The sequence below is a fragment of the Rhineura floridana genome, chromosome 6 (genome assembly GCF_030035675.1).
Source record: "Rhineura floridana isolate rRhiFlo1 chromosome 6, rRhiFlo1.hap2, whole genome shotgun sequence".
Lineage (NCBI taxonomy): Eukaryota > Metazoa > Chordata > Lepidosauria > Squamata > Rhineuridae > Rhineura > Rhineura floridana.
The window spans coordinates 150,313,929-150,329,569 of NC_084485.1; the positions used below are offsets into that span (position 1 = coordinate 150,313,929).

General features: G+C 45.6%; 1 protein-coding gene across 8 annotated transcripts in view; it reads right to left on the bottom strand.

The window, feature by feature from the left end:
- RGSL1 (regulator of G protein signaling like 1) overlaps positions 1-15,641 on the bottom strand; it is an 88,802-nt gene that overhangs the window by 54,768 nt on the left and 18,393 nt on the right. Inside the window, exon 1 of one of the 8 annotated variants that reach the window (XM_061634083.1) lies at positions 9,808-9,982. The exons of 5 other annotated variants lie outside the window; for them this stretch is intronic. The gene's annotated coding sequence lies outside the window, so the exon portion shown is untranslated. Of the gene's footprint in view, positions 1-4,760; positions 5,142-9,807; positions 9,983-15,641 lie in introns of those variants that run through there. 2 more of the 8 variants (XM_061634080.1, XM_061634084.1) reach the window with 2 other exon arrangements.

A 15,641-nucleotide genomic window follows, 5' to 3' on the forward strand; every position in this document is an offset into this window, starting at 1 on the left:
CCCTCCCTCCCAAAATAACCTCTCAGCACATAGAAAAATAGCAAGAAGATGGATGGAAAGAACTCTTGTTCTCTGTTTGTGTGCGCGCGCGACAGAGAGAGACTGCATGTATGAACATCTGAACATGCAAACATACCCTCCCACTTGCACCCTTAAGTGGTACAGTCCAGGAAATTCTCTATTACTTGATTCATCGTTACCAGGTCTGCACATGTCTCTAATCACACATCTGTGACCATGGAAGAATAATATTTAGGCTTTAATTGGATATTGTTATACACCACAGGAGATATCAGTAGTGCCACCCCCCCCATGTGTCTATGGGTGTATATGGCACTATATTATATTACACCTCTGTTACTTAATCACCTGGGGGAATTAGCCATAACCACTGAGTCCCAGTCTGGAAGATGATAAAATGGTTTATTTATGTACATAAACAAAAGAGCAGTCAGTAGAGTAAAATCAGCTTTTCAGCTTGAGGCAACAAATGCAACATTTGCAGAATGGCAAGGTGGTTAGTTTAAGTAGAAATAACACCGGAGGAAGGGAGTTGGGTTATACAACCCAGGTTGGTACCTGGGCCAACAGCCTGCACTTATCTTGCTCCTGTGATAGTGACAGAGGCACACTGGTTTCAAAGGCAGTGACTCTGACTTCTGCTGGCTACACCTCTCTTCCCCACTGCTGACTTCAGTTCTTTCAGGACCACCCACAGCAAAGTGTTCGGCCAATCGCTTTCTCTGCCTGAGCCTACAGCAGAGTGTTCCCATTGGCCACACCCGGAAGGCAAATGGGCCACCTTCCAGGGGCCACATGCCAGTGGTGGGCGGGACCAGAGACAAAAGTAGGTGGAACAATTAATTATACAGCCACGAGAGTGGCTGTATACTCCAGCCAGCATGGATTTTTCGCAATCTGCAATGTTAAATTGAAAATACCCCCCATGCCATTCTGATGCTTCCCATAAGCTCATTTCAAGACAAAACATTACAAAACATATAGTCCTGAACTCAGAAACGCTTGCTTAACAACCCTCTCAATTTTCATGGTGATACACAAAACAGTCAGAGAGAATAGACAGGTCAAAGTCTAAAAAGAGGGGGGGGAACCCAGACCCCTTCTGGACTTTTTTCTGTCAGAGTTCTCATAATCTGTTGAAATTCATTACAAATCAGCCATGTTCACAGAGTACCTGGAATCCTATTACTGACCTTGCCCCATACTCTGTCCTCCATCTGCTGCAGTTTAAAAGTTAAAAAAATTCCTGGCTGATTTTTAATTAATTTAATAAATTTTGCATTGAACTGAATAATAGTGTTGGGCATGCTCAGTAAGAACCAACTGACAGTGTTCTAAAAGCCAGACTCACAGCTGCTGGGCTTGGCTAATCAGGGGGCCACACCCACACCAGACTTTGATTTCATGCGAGACAGTCATGGTTTCCCCCAGAGAATCCTGGGAAATGTAGTTTGTGAAAGGTGCTGAGAGGAGACTCCTATTCCACTGACAGAGCTCCAGTGGCCAGACTGGTTTAACAGTCAGCTGCTCTGATTGAAGGGCTGTGAGGGGGAAAGGGTATCTCCTAGCAACTCTCAGCACCTTTCACTAACTACACTTCCCAGGATTCTTTGGGGGAAGCCATGACTGTCCAAAGTGAAATAAAGGTCTGCTGTGGATGTGGCCATGGACAGCTTTGGTTTAAATCTGGGTGGAAGTCTACATATGCCTGCTGTAGAGTAAAACGGTGGGGGAAACACTGAAAAGCAATTATACTGTTCACAGTGTTTTCCTTTTGGAAAGAAAAGGGGCTTCCCCTCTGCCCAGTGCCCACCCACCCAATCTCCTACCCTCCCCCTCCTCCTACCCTCCCTGCCCCTCCCCTGGGTCAGTGTTGGACTACGACCAGGGAGACCAGGGTTTGAATTTCCACACAGCCATGAAGCTCACTGGGTGACCTTGGGCCAGTCACTGCCTCAGAGGAAGGCAATGGTAAAACCTCCTCTGAATACCATTTACCATGAAAACCCTATACATAGGGTCACCATAAGTCGGGATCAACTTGAAGGCAGTCCATTTCCATTTTCAAACATGATTGCACAGAAATAAATCCCACTGAACTCAAATAGTATACAAATGATCAAACCCATCCTCCCTTCTCCCCTCTCCTATTCCCGCCCTCTTGCCCCTTCCCTCCCCCTTCCTTTGCCCATTCCTCCCCAACCCCATCCCCTTCCAATCCCCTCCTTCCCCTTCCCCATCCCCATGGTCAGTTTTACCTATGTTAAGCATGATTACACGGGAGTAAATACCATTGAACTCTATAAGCATGCAAATGATCAAACCGGTCCTCCCCCTTCTTTTGTCCCCTCCAATCTGCTCCTTCCCCTTCCCCCTTCCCCTCCTCCATGGTCAGTTTTACCTATCCTAACCATGATTGCATATGAGTAAATCCGATTCAACTCAATAAGCAAGCAAATGATGACCTGCCTTTCCCCTCCTTCCCCTTTCCTCTCCCTTCCTCCTCCCCTCCCCTCTTCCTTCTTCCTCCTCCCCTGCCCACTCCAGCCCTCCCTCCCCCCCAGTCAGTTTTACCTATCCTAAGCATGATTGCACAGGAGTAAATCCCACTGAACTCAATAAACATGCAAATGATCAAACCTGTCCTTCTCCTCCCCTCCTCCTCCTCCTGCCTGCTCCCATCCCCCTCCTCCCCTCTGTCCTTCCTCTCCTCCCTCCTTCTCCTCCCCTCCCCATCCCCTGTGGTCAGTTTCACCTATCCTAAGCATGATTGCAGGGGAGTAAATCCCACAGAACTGAATAAGCATGCAAATTATCAATCCATTCTCAGCAAACTTGCACAGGATCCCATTTCTTACCTCCCAGATTAAAAAGCAGAGAAATTCACTAATAGGCAATAAACCTTGTGGTTTAAGAATGTACCTATAGTCCACAGATATTGCTATTCAACTTTAAAAATCAGGGAAATTGGGCAGCTATAGTGAATGCACCAGGGGAGCAGGAGACCTGACCTCCTCTTTGAGATATTGGACTGCCCTACAAATTTGTCAAAATGCAAACACCATTTGGGTTGGTCTTTCACAGTCCAATCCACTTCCTGTGTAGCTTGGAAGAATTTGGTAACATGTGCCACTGAGCATATGGTGAGTGGTGGCAACACCTGTAATCAGCCCAAATAATAGAAAGAAGACGTGCTGTGCTGATCTTGTTTTAGCATGGAGGAAGCAATATTATTAAGACAGTTGATATAGTTCAGATGGTCACTTTAAATATGGCTGATTTACTTTGCAATTTTAGTGACGTTTCCTAGAGGAAATCATTTTCTTTTGTTTCTGTCTCTGTGAATATGTGAAGTAAAGCAACACTTTGCAAAATTTACACTAAAATAACTCCAAAACTAATTGTGGAATAATGGCACTGACTATTCTGCATAATAGTCTCCAGTGGACCTCAGGAGTGTCTCAATTTGCACAAGATAAAACAGTGGGAGGTGAAATATATTCTATCAAAATTCTAGGTGTGCTCTATTTTTTTAACTGACTGTGCCCATCGTGCCTTAAATGAAATGGTTTAAACATAGCAGGCTGACAACATGCATCTTCTTTTTTCCAACAGCTAGACTCATTCCTAAAGTAGCAACATATTGTAATCGGTCTGATTTTACATCAAACTGCAGTTTCAGATTCAACTGTTAATGCACCAAAATAGAAACAGATCATAACCTCCAATTTGAAACACAAAAGGCTGTCTTCACCATCATGTGACATTGACCAATAAAAAGGCTTTGAAATTAATAAAAGTAAATTTGACACAGATTTCTAAAATGCATAATGAGGGAAATAAAATTTTCTAGATTAGATCTCTGTAGAAACATTAGTAACACAGGAAAGAAGCAAAGTAAGAACACCAACAAACATACAAAAATGTAATTCTCCATCTTTGGAGATGGCAGGTGTTGCCACCACTCACCATATGCTCAGAGGCACATGTTACCAAATGCTTCCAAGCTACACAGGAAGTGGATTGGACTATGAAAGACCAACCCAAATTGTCTTTGCATTTTGACAAATGTGTAGGGTAGTACAATATCTCAGAGTCTCCTGCTCTCCTGGTGCATTCACTATAGCTGCCCAATTTCCCTGCTTTTTAAAGTTTGACAGAAATATCTGCGGGCCATAGGTACGTCCTTAAACCGCAAGGGTTTTTTTTACCTATTAGTGAATTTAACATTTACCTTTGCACAGTCGGCTAATTTCTACGCGCACTCGCTCACACATCACCCCTCTCTATCCTCTGTCCGGAGAAACAAGAAGCATTATCAGAGTTGGAAGACACAATCCAGCCAGGCAAAAACACTTGTAGAGGGTGCAAACTGCAGCCGGTAAGGGGTCTGTGACTGGGGTGGGATATGGGCCTGCCTGGGGAGAGTCCCTAGGGCCAGATAAAGAAGCATGAAAGGCCACATTTGGCCCCTAGCCCTGAGGTTCCCCATTCCTGGACTAAAGGAATAAAAAATATTTTAGCCAAAGGTTGCCTGGGTATTCTGTGGAGGATGGGGGATACCATAAGAATAAGTACAATAGAAAGGTGTGCCCTGAATGAAGTTAGTAGAGTCTAACAAGATGGTTGTAAATCCTTGGAAATAACAGCCCTTTCAGTTCCTTTTGACCCTGATAAATTATCACTGCCCCGGTCTGTACTTCTTCAAGGTGAATGCAGAGTGGGGATGAGGCTTTTACCTTACCGTTCTTCCGTTCCTTGCAGTCTCGTCTGTAAAGCTATTGCAGGATATCAAGCTAGAGGCTGTCTTGGGGGTTAGGCCGCAAACCCTTGCTTCCTATAAAGATACAGGGAATAAAGGGTGCTGGTGGGGGGGAAGTGCTCCCAGTCCTTTGGATTGGGTTTGAAGGTGATAGCCATCGGGCCTCCAGGCCACTAGTCCAAACTCCAGGATTGTAGGCTCTGGTCCAGAAGGTCGGGGAGAAAGGAAGGCTGCGGTAGAGAAACAGGCACTTAGGAGTGTAGGCCTCACTCTGTGGCATAGCCAGTCGGTTTTTGGGGCCCTCTCGCACTGTCCAGCCACAAACAACTAAGAGGAGCTATAGCCTCACTTGGTATAAAGCAGCTTCCTATGTTCTTACGAAGTACTTTCTTTCTAACAGCAGGTGGCGGAAGAAGATTAAAAACCATCCTTTGTAATCAGCATTTATGGTCTCTAGATGAACTAGCGTGCAAAGTACAACAGAAAATCTCAGTGACATGCTAAGAGTTGTTAATACAAGGGATTTTTCTTCCAAGTCTGGATTATTGTTGTTTATCAGCCCTGACTTTGATGTTTCAACAACTCCCGATTACAGCTACAAATTTACTGACGTATGTGGACTAAACGCAGAACTAGCACTCGGGGATTTCTCAATCTGAATTTCATAGACACCACCTCCCCCTGCTGACTCCCTACAGTTTTGAGCAAATACTTTTCATAGAATAGAATCATAGAATAGTAGAGTTGGAAGGGCCTATAAGGCCACTGAGTCCAACCGTGGCTCAATGCAGGAATCTAAGATAAACCGTGCCCGACAGATGGCCGTTCAGCTGCCTCCTGAATGCCTCCAGTATCGAAGAGCCCACCACCTCCCTAGGCAATTGGTTCCACTGCCGTAGCACTCTAACAGGAAGTTTTTTCCTGATGTTCAGCTGAAACCGGCCTTCCTATAACTTGAGCCCATTATTCCATATTTTGCACTCTAGGACAATCGAGAATAAATCCTGGCCCTCCTCTGTGTGGCAACCTTTCAAGTATGTGAAGAGTGCTATCATCATTCTCCCCCCCCCCTGTTCTCTTCTCAAGAGATGACTGGGTCATCTCAAGGTGACCTAGACCCAATCTAATACTGTAAGCAAGGGAGAATCATTTTATGCAGTGCTTCTTCTAAGATGTCAGTTTGCTACTGCCTGCTGTATGGCAACAGCTTGCCAGGGAAGTACCAGGTAGAATTGTTCCAATCTTCAAAATGTCCATTTACCTTCAAATCAGGGGTGGGGAACCTATGGCCCTCCAGGTGTTGCAGGACTCCAATGCCATCAGCCATAGCCAGTATGGCCAGTGGTCAGGGTAATGAGAGCTGTAGTCCAATAACATCTGGAAGGCCCACAACTCAAAAACAGGGAAAATGGCTGTAGCTGCCTTGTTGTCTATTACATTTATCAGTACATTTGGGTAAATTGTTTATTTGTTTCATTTATTTATTACATTTATATTCCACTTTTCCTCTAAGGAGCTCAAGGTGTCATACATGGTTCTCCTCCTCATTTTGTTCTCACAACAACCCTGTGAGGTAGACTAGGCTGTGTGTGTTTGTGTGAGAGAGAGAGAGACTGCCCCAAGGTCATGCAGTGAGCTTCATGGCCGAGACATGATTTGAACCCTGGTCTCCCAGCTTCTACTCCAAGACTCTAACCACTCTCCACTTTGCAACCTGTGTGACCCTAGTTCTAAATCAGTCAGGAAACCACCTGTTTATATTAACTGAAGCTATCAGTCTCTCATTATTTTTTTGGCAAAGGGAGTCCTGCCAGCCACTGAGGTGCCATAAGCACCCACCATTACAGACCATGTGATTGATACTGGCACTTGATTGGAAAACGACATTTACCAGCAATAGTAGTTGAGGTATGTTAAGTAAGAAGCAAATGACAGCTTACTTCTATAAACATCGGAATCCACCTGGTTGTCACTAAAAATCTCCCCTTTCTCTATCCACATGTAGGGGAATGGACCTCTCACCAGGCCACTGAAGTCCTCTTCTGTATCTTTAAAAATTGTGCAAGGGGAAGGGAGAATTCCACCTTGTGGTTTTTCCCATTACAGGGTTGCAAGAACACCTGCACTTGGCTGACTTTCTCTTCTCCTAAAGATTCAGGATCAGTCTCATAAGAACATAAGAAGAGCCTGCTGGATCAGGCCAGTGGCCCATCTAGTCCAGCATCCTGTTCTCACAGTGGCCAACCAGGTGCCTGGGGGAAGCCCGCAAGCAGGACCCGAGTGCAAGAACACTCTCCCCTCCTGAGGCTTCCGGCAACTGGTTTTCAGAAGCATGCTGCCTCTGACTAGGGTGGCAGAGCACAGCCATCATGGCTAGTAGCCATTGATAGCCCTGTCCTCCATGAATCTGTCTAATCTTCTTTTAAAGCCATCCAAGCTGGTGGCCATTACTGCATCTTGTGGGAGCAAATTCCACAGTTTAACTATGCGCTGAGTAAAGAAGTACTTCCTTTTGTCTGTCCTGAATCTTCCAACATTCAGCTTCTTTGAATGTCCACGAGTTCTAGTATTATGAGAGAGGGAGAAGAACTTTTCTCTATCCACTTTCTCAATGCCATGCATAATTTTATACACTTCTATCATGTCTCCTCTGACCCGCCTTTTCTCTAAACTAAAAAGCCCCAAATGCTGCAACCTTCCTTCATAAGGGAGTCCCTCCATCCTCTTGATCATTCTGGTTGCCCTCTTCTGAACCTTTTCCAACTCTATAATATCCTTTTTGAGATGAGGCGACCAGAACTGTACACAGTATTCCAAATGCGGCCACACCATAGAGTTATACGGCATTATGATATCGGCTGTTTTGTTTTCAATACCTTTCCTAATTATCGCTAGCATGGAATTTGCCTTTTTCACAGCTGCAGCACACTGGGTTGACATTTTCATCATGCTGTCCACTACAACACCGAGGTCTCTCTCCTGGTCGGTCACCGCCAGTTCATGAGCGTATATGTGAAATTAAGATTTTTTGCTCCAATATGCATAATTTTACACTTGTTTATATTGAATTGCATTTGCCATTTTTCCGCCCATTCACTCAGTTTGGAGAGGTCTTTTTGGAGCTCTTCGCAATCCCTTTTGGTTTTAACAACCCTGAACAATTTAGTATTATCAGCAAACTTGGCCACTTCGCTGCTCACTCCTAACTCTAGGTCATTAATGAACAAGTTGAAAAGTACAGGTCCCAATACTGATCCTTGAGGGACTCCACTTTCTACAGCCCTCCATTGGAAGAACTGTCCATTTATTCCTACTCTCTGCTTTCTGCTTCTTAACCAATTCCTTATCCACAAGAGGACCTCTCCTCTTATTCCATGACTGCTAAGCTTCCTCAGAAGTCTTTGGTGAGGTACCTTGTCAAAAGCTTTTTGAAAGTCTAAGTACACTATGTCCACTGGATCACCTCTATCTATATGCTTGTTGACACTCTCAAAGAATTCTAATAGGTTACTGAGACAGGACTTTCCCTTGCAGAAGCCATGCTGGCTCTGCTTCAGCAAGGCTTGTTCTTCTATGTGCTTAGTTAATCTAGCTTTAATCATACTTTCTACCAGTTTTCCAGGGACAGAAGTTAAGCAAACTGGCCTGTAATTTCCAGGATCCCCCCTGGATCCCTTTTTGAAGATTGGTGTTACATTTGCCACTTTCCAGTCCTCAGGCACGGAGGAGGACCTGAGGGACAAGTTACATATTTTAGTTAGCAGATCAGCAATTTCACATTTGAGTTCTTTGAGAACTCTCGGGTGGATGCTATCCGGGCCCGGTGATTTGTCAGTTTTTACGTTGTCTATTAAGCCTAGAACTTCCTCTCTCATTACCACTATTTGTCTCAGTTCTTCAGAATCCCTTCCTGCAAATGTTAGTTCAGGTTCAGGGATCTGCCCTATATCTTCCACTGTGAAGACAGATGCAAAGAATTCATTTAGCTTCCCTGCAATCTCCTTATCGTTCTTTAGTACACCTTTGACTCCCTTATCATCCAAGGGTCCAATCGCCTCCCTAGATGGTCTCCTGCTTTGAATGTATTTATAGAATTTTTTGTTGATGGTTTTTATGTTCTTAGCAATGTGCTCCTCAAATTCTTTTTTAGCATCCCTTATTGTCTTCTTGCATTTCTTTTGTCTCAGGCCCTGAACCTGGCAACCCTAGCAACTAGTGTGTTCACAGCCTTATTTTTCAGAGAGGAGGTGCTTTCTCCTTGCAAACATGAAAAAAAACCCGACAGCAACCTGTAACATGTAGGATTAATAGTTCTAGGCGACACAGAATCTCTGATTCAATTTCTCCATAAGGTGGCGTGACCTCTTCTGGAAGCAGCTTCAATAAGACAATTGTGGCCTCTCACCGGAGCCTTCATAAGCAGAGTGTTTCCGCTTGTGGCTCAACTTCTTTTCCCCCTGGGAGCAATGTTCCAGGGCTCCTCTTAGTGCAGCCCTGGAGACAGCAGGCGCTCCTGTTCTGGAAAGCTGCCATGGTGACCTGGAGTGCTGTTTTCAGGGCGGATTCAATCACATACAGGCGAATTCAGGTTATGTAATTATACTTGATTAGGAGGTCTCATGCAACGAACCCACTTCCCCAAAAAGATCAGACATTTTAGGATAAAGAAAGTGACATGAAAATGCGCTGGAAAGTACGGGATGACACTGCTTTGACACAACATCATCTTGCCTCCTCTCAAACAAATCAGAATGAATGCTCAATAAACAGGTTGGCTAGAAGCACCCCTGGTTAGAGTTGCAAGGCAGCAGGCAGCAACTTCCCCCATGGTAGCGGATGATGGGGAGGGGGACTGGGGAGAAAGTAGCAGGAGCCGCTGCAATTCAGGAAACCTCACCAGGAGACCCTGCTGGATTTGGCAAGTGATGGGAAACCCCAGGAGAGAACAGCCCCACTCCATGGGGGGCTACTTCATTCCCTTCTGAGCAGCACCTGGTAGTCTTCAGTCCTATAGAACAACTCACCAGCAGCTCAGCCAGGCCCCAGACTTGCAGCTGAATTCTGATTCCCCTTAAGACCAGATATATCTCCTCACCGCTTCAGTGGAAACGTCTGGAGTGGGGTTTTCTTTCCTATTACTTCTGTTGTTGGCTTTTCGTGTTACTTCCATGAGAGGCTGAGTTCCTTGCCCTTGTTACTTTCTATCATATTTAAAGCAGAGGGGACCCTGTGTAGCACAACACCCCGGCCTCACCTGGCTCTCCAAGTGTGGGGTTAGCTCTTAAAGGGCCAGGGCACACATGTACTCCAGCACCTTGGAAACTCCTCATTTCCAGAAGTAAAGCTCTTTCCCTTTCAGCCCTCTGTTTTGGTCTCAACGTGAGATTTTCCTGTTTTCACTCTAAAACAGCGAGCAACCGTGTGGCCCTCCAGATGTTGTTGGACTCCCAACTCTCACCAGCTCCAGCCAGCATGGCTAGCGGTCAGGGATGATGGGAGATGTAGTCCAACAATATCTGGCCACAGGTTCCACCCCCCGCTTGAAAGTTACTTAAAAAACAACTGGATTTGCTCTTATGCCTTTAACAGCAACCCAATACACCAATACCCCAGACGGAGTGTTGTATCCAATGTCAGTCCTACTCAGAGTAGACCCATTGAAATTAATGGATCTGATTCACTTAATTTCAGCAGATGTGCTCCAAGTACAGCCTAGATGCAACTCAAAGGGACACACACACACCTTCTAATAACTTGTTTCCATGTCAGGAAAACGTCTTTTGCTAGAACTGAGGCTACTGTTACAAGATGCAGCAGCAATAAAAATATGACAAGCTTACTTCCAGGCCAGTCCTACCATCAGACGGAGTGACGTGGGCACCTCAGGCGACAGATGATGGGGAGCAACAGCAAGGGGTTGAAGGACAAAGCTGTGTGTGCCATCATGTGCTTAACTAGCCTGCTGCCTTTGGGGGCCGTGGAGGCTGCTGTCGGGTTGCCAGAGTTGAAGTTGACATTTGTACATGGAAAAGGGGGCATCGTTTCTTTCCTTTGCCTTAAGCAGCAAGATGCTGTCAACCTGTCTTGCTTATTGCTCTCTCAGTGGTGAAATATATTTAAGAACGCAGCCATTCATTTATCTTCAGTCATGATTTCTCTTGAGCACCAGGATCCCACGGAGGGAGGAGGAATGCCTTGCAATATGGGGAAAGAATACCTCCTCCACCCATTGTCTCAGCCAGACTCAGAAGGTTGGATTAAAATTTGGAGAACCATGGGCTACTTAAATCCACACTGAATTTATTCATTTTGATGAAAGTGTTCCTCAGTCAGTGATGCCTTGAAATCCCTTTGGAAAGCTGTTCAGGCCTCCAGCCATTCAGAACTAGAAGCTGGTTATTTCCAGAAAATCCCAAGCAAGTGGAATTGGCTGAGGCAAGGGGGCTGCAAAGGAAATTTGCTGAGAGTCAGCATGCTTCTTTGCTCTTGCTCCACAGATGCTTTCCCCAACTGCAAGAAAGGTTGCCAGTTTTTCTACTATCCCCTGCTCTTGTACTTTTAACAACAGCTTATCCTGCAAGGGAAAGGATCTGCAGTCAGGAAAACTGTTTTGGTAGGGGATTATATTCCCTCAGCACTGTACTATCCCTAAGGTCTCTAGAGCAAGATGCACATCACACAGTTTGTTCCTGGGTTTAGACAACTGGGGGCACAGAAAAAACAAAATACATACCATATGAATAGATGTTGCCTTCTCCATGTTGCTGGACTACAATTCTCATCATCCCTGACCATTGGGCCATGCTGGCTGGGACTTATGGAAGTTGAAGTACAGCAACATGGACAGCTGCAGATTAGCCACCTCTACTCTAGAGCACTTAGGGTAATATATGTGAGAAAATTAAATCTGCACTGTCAAGTACTAGAGAGAACATGGTAATGACCCTGCCTTCTGCTCTCATGTGCTACACCTATGATTTGCCCAGCTTGCTATATCACATTCCCTACTACTACGCCTCCTACCCTCTGCCCACAAGCCTCTGGACCAATCAGAGGATAGACAAGGCTAGGGGGTGGATTAACCTTGTAGGACTTGGCCAAGATCCCACTATCATTTTCTGTAGGCTGTGCCAATACAGTTAGTCATGCGTCACACCGAGTCAAAAGCGTTGCTTGGTAGGATAAAGAAAACTGCAGAATGTCACTCTCTGGCATCTTATTTCTTTGTCCTTCAGTGACATGCAATTGTGTTCTCACAGTTCTGTCTTTTCAGTTCAGGATGACTTCAGAGCAATGTTCTCCCAAGCTTTAAGATGGCTGAGGCGCACTTGTCTACTGAATTAAAATGGTCTGCACTCTTCATTCGTACAGCCAGTAGGGTTTACTATTAGAGTATGTAAAAGCAAGACTTACCTGCCCTCAGATGAGCCTACTCTGTGTTTTTGCATGAGTCCTTGATCAGAACATGTCCTCAGATGAGAAGTAGACAACTCCCATACAATGATTCATGCAGAGATATAACAGACAAACTCTTGAAGGCAAGTCATTCTGTGGTCCCTCTGCATTGTAGTGACTGAATGGTCCAATCATATCTGTTTCAGACATGTCACATGGCAAAATTATTCATGCCCATGCAGGGCTGATTGGAAGAAGACAAGGTCTCGGTAGCAAATCATGCAGAGATGCAGCTGACAGTTCCTCTCACTCTGTCCACTAACAGTTTGAGAACTACTGATTTGGATTGAAACCACGTGCAAGAACTAGGTTTTGCCTCTCAAAAATCAAAATGAAGCAGTCCAAAAGCCCAACTCTGCAAGTTCACCATGAGCAAATTTGTGCAGATCATGAATTCTATGCCTCCATGTGAAATGTTCACCATTATGATGTGTGTGGTGTATGTGTAGGGCCGAGAGAGTCTGTATATTGCAGGAGCTGCTGGAAGGTCCATTGTGTCTCCAAATGCTCTGTATACAGAAATAATTGCGCACACACTCACCCCAAACAGAAGCTTGCAAAATGTGTACTTCCTGATCCTGTTCATGCTTACATGAAAGTAAGTTTGAATAAATTCAATGCCATACAAAAGGTCTCAGGTTCAGTCCCCAGCATCTCCAGGTAGGTCTGGGATGCCATCCGGGCCCGGTGATTTGTCAGTTTTTATATTGTCCATTAAGCCTAGAACTTCCTCTCTCGTTACCACTATTTGTCTCAGTTCCTCAGAATCCCTTCCTGCAAATGTTAGTTCAGGTTCAGGGATCTGCCCTATATCTTCCACTGTGAAGACAGATGCAAAGAATTCATTTAGCTTCTCTGCAATCTCCTTATCGTTCTTTAGTACACCTTTGACTCCCTTATCATCCAAGGGTCCAATCGTCTCCCTAGATGGTCTCCTGCTTTGAATGTATTTATAGAATTTTTTGTTGTTGGTTTTTATGTTCTTAGCAATGTGCTCCTCAAATTCTTTTTTAGCATCCCTTATTGTCTTCTTGCATTTCTTTTGCCAGAGTTTGTGTTCTTTTTTATTTTCTTCATTTGGACAAGACTTCCATTTTTTGAAGGAAGACTTTTTGCCTCTAAGAGCTTCCTTGACTTTGCTGGTTAACCATGCTGGCATCTTCTTGGCCCTGGCGGTACCTTTTCTGATCTGCGGTATGCACTCCAGTTGAGCTTCTAATATAGTGTTTTTAAACAACTTCCAAGCATTTTCGAGTGATGTGACCCTCTGGACTTTGTTTTTCAGCTTTCTTTTTACCAATCCCCTCATTTTTGTGAAGTTTCCTCTTTTGAAGTCAAATGTGACCGTGTTGGATTTTCTTGGCAATTGGCCAGTTACATGTATGTTTAATTTAATAGCACTGTGGTCACTGCTCCCAATCGGTTCAACAACACTTACATCTTGCACCAGGTCCCGGTCCCCACTGAGGATTAAGTCCAGGGTTGCCGTCCCTCTGGTCGGTTCCATGACCAACTGGTCTAGGGAATAGTCATTTAGAATATCTAGAAACTTTGCTTCTTTGTCATGACTGGAACACATATGCAGCCAGTCTATGTCCGGGTAGTTGAAGTCACCCATTACTACCACATTTCCTAGTTTGGATGCTTCCTCAATTTCATATCTCATCTCAAGGTCTCCCTGAGCATCTTGATCAGGGGGACGATAGATCGTTCCCAGTATTAAGTCCCTCCTGGGGCATGGTATCACCACCCACAACGATTCTGTGGAGGAGTCTGCCTCTTTTGGGGTTTCGAGCTTGCTGGATTCAATGCCTTTTTTCACGTATAGAGCGACTCCACCACCAATACGTCCTTCCCTGTCCTTCCGATATAGTTTATATCCAGGGATAACCGTATCCCACTGGTTTTCTCCATTCCACCAGGTCTCTGTTATGCTCACTATATCAATGCTCTCCTCTAAGACCAAGCACTCCAGTTCTCCCATCTTGGTTCGCAGGCTCCTAGCATTAGCATACAGGCACTTGTAAGCAGTGTCTCTCTTCAAGTGTCTTTGGCACTTGTGGTTAGGCCTGTGGTAATTTTGCTCTTCTGAATTTATATCCTGTGCCCCTGCTCTCACAATGCCTACTTCTAGGCCTACCCCTTTTAAAATTTCATCATTTCTTTGGTTTTTATCCCAGGGGGGAGGTTTATTCCGAACCGGACCTTTCTCAGCTCTTGTTGGGTTTCCCCCCTCAGTCAGTTTAAAAGCTGCTCTGCCACCTTTTTAATTTTAAGTGCCAGCAGTCTGGTTCCATTCTGGTTCAAGAGGAGCCCGTCCCTTTTGTACAGGCCCGGCTTGTCCCAAAATGTTCCCCAGAGCCTAACAAATCCAAACCCTTCCACCCGACACCATCGTCTCATCCACGCATTGAGACTGCGAAGCTGGGCCTGTCTGGCTGGTCCTGCGCGTGGAACCGGTAGCATTTCAGAGAAAGCCACCTTGGAGATCCTGGCTTTCAGCATCCTACCTAGCAACCTAAATTTTGCTTCCACGACCTCACGGCTGCATTTCCCCATGTCGTTGGTGCCAACGTGCACCACGACCACTGACTCCTTCCCAGCACTGTCTACCAAACTATCTAAACGACGGGCGATATCCGCAACCTTCGCACCAGGCAGGCAAAACACCTTGCGGTCTACACGCCCATCACACACCCCACTGTCTATGTTCCTAATGATCGAATCACCCACTACAAGGATCCCTCCACCCCCTGGAGATATATCCTCGGCACAAGAGGATAGCTGCTCATCCCCCAAGGAATGGGTCCCTTCTAAGGGATCGTTTCCCTCTTCCTCAGCTGGATGCTCTCCTTCCCCGAGACCATCGTTCTCCATGATAGTAGAAGAGCTATCATCGTTGGAGTGGGACACAGCTATAACGTCCCTGAAGGCCTCCTCCACACACCTCTCTGCCTCTCTCAGCTTTTCCAGGTCCGCCACCTTGGCCTCAAGGAAATGAAGTCATTCCCGGAGAGCCAGAAGCTCATTGCACCGAGAGCATACCCACGACTTCTGTCCAACAGGCAGATAGTCGTACATGCTGCAGGCGGTGCAAAACACTGGAAAGCCCCCACACCCCTGCTGGCTTCTTACCTGCATAGTTTTGTTTAAGGTTTATTACGTTGGGTTGGAGACTGCGGTTTAGTTGAGGTCAGGGAACAGACGGGCAGAGTGGGGGGCCCTGGCCTCCTCGCCCTGCTGCCAAACTCGCTCTGCTGCTTAACTCGCCTTGACGCTTCGTCAGCTGGGGCTCCCTCTAGCTCGTGGAGCAGCCCCCCTGGGCTCCCCCCTGGGATAAAAACCAAAGAAATGATGAAATTTTAAAAGGGGTAGGCCTAGAAGTAGGCATTGTGAGAGCAGG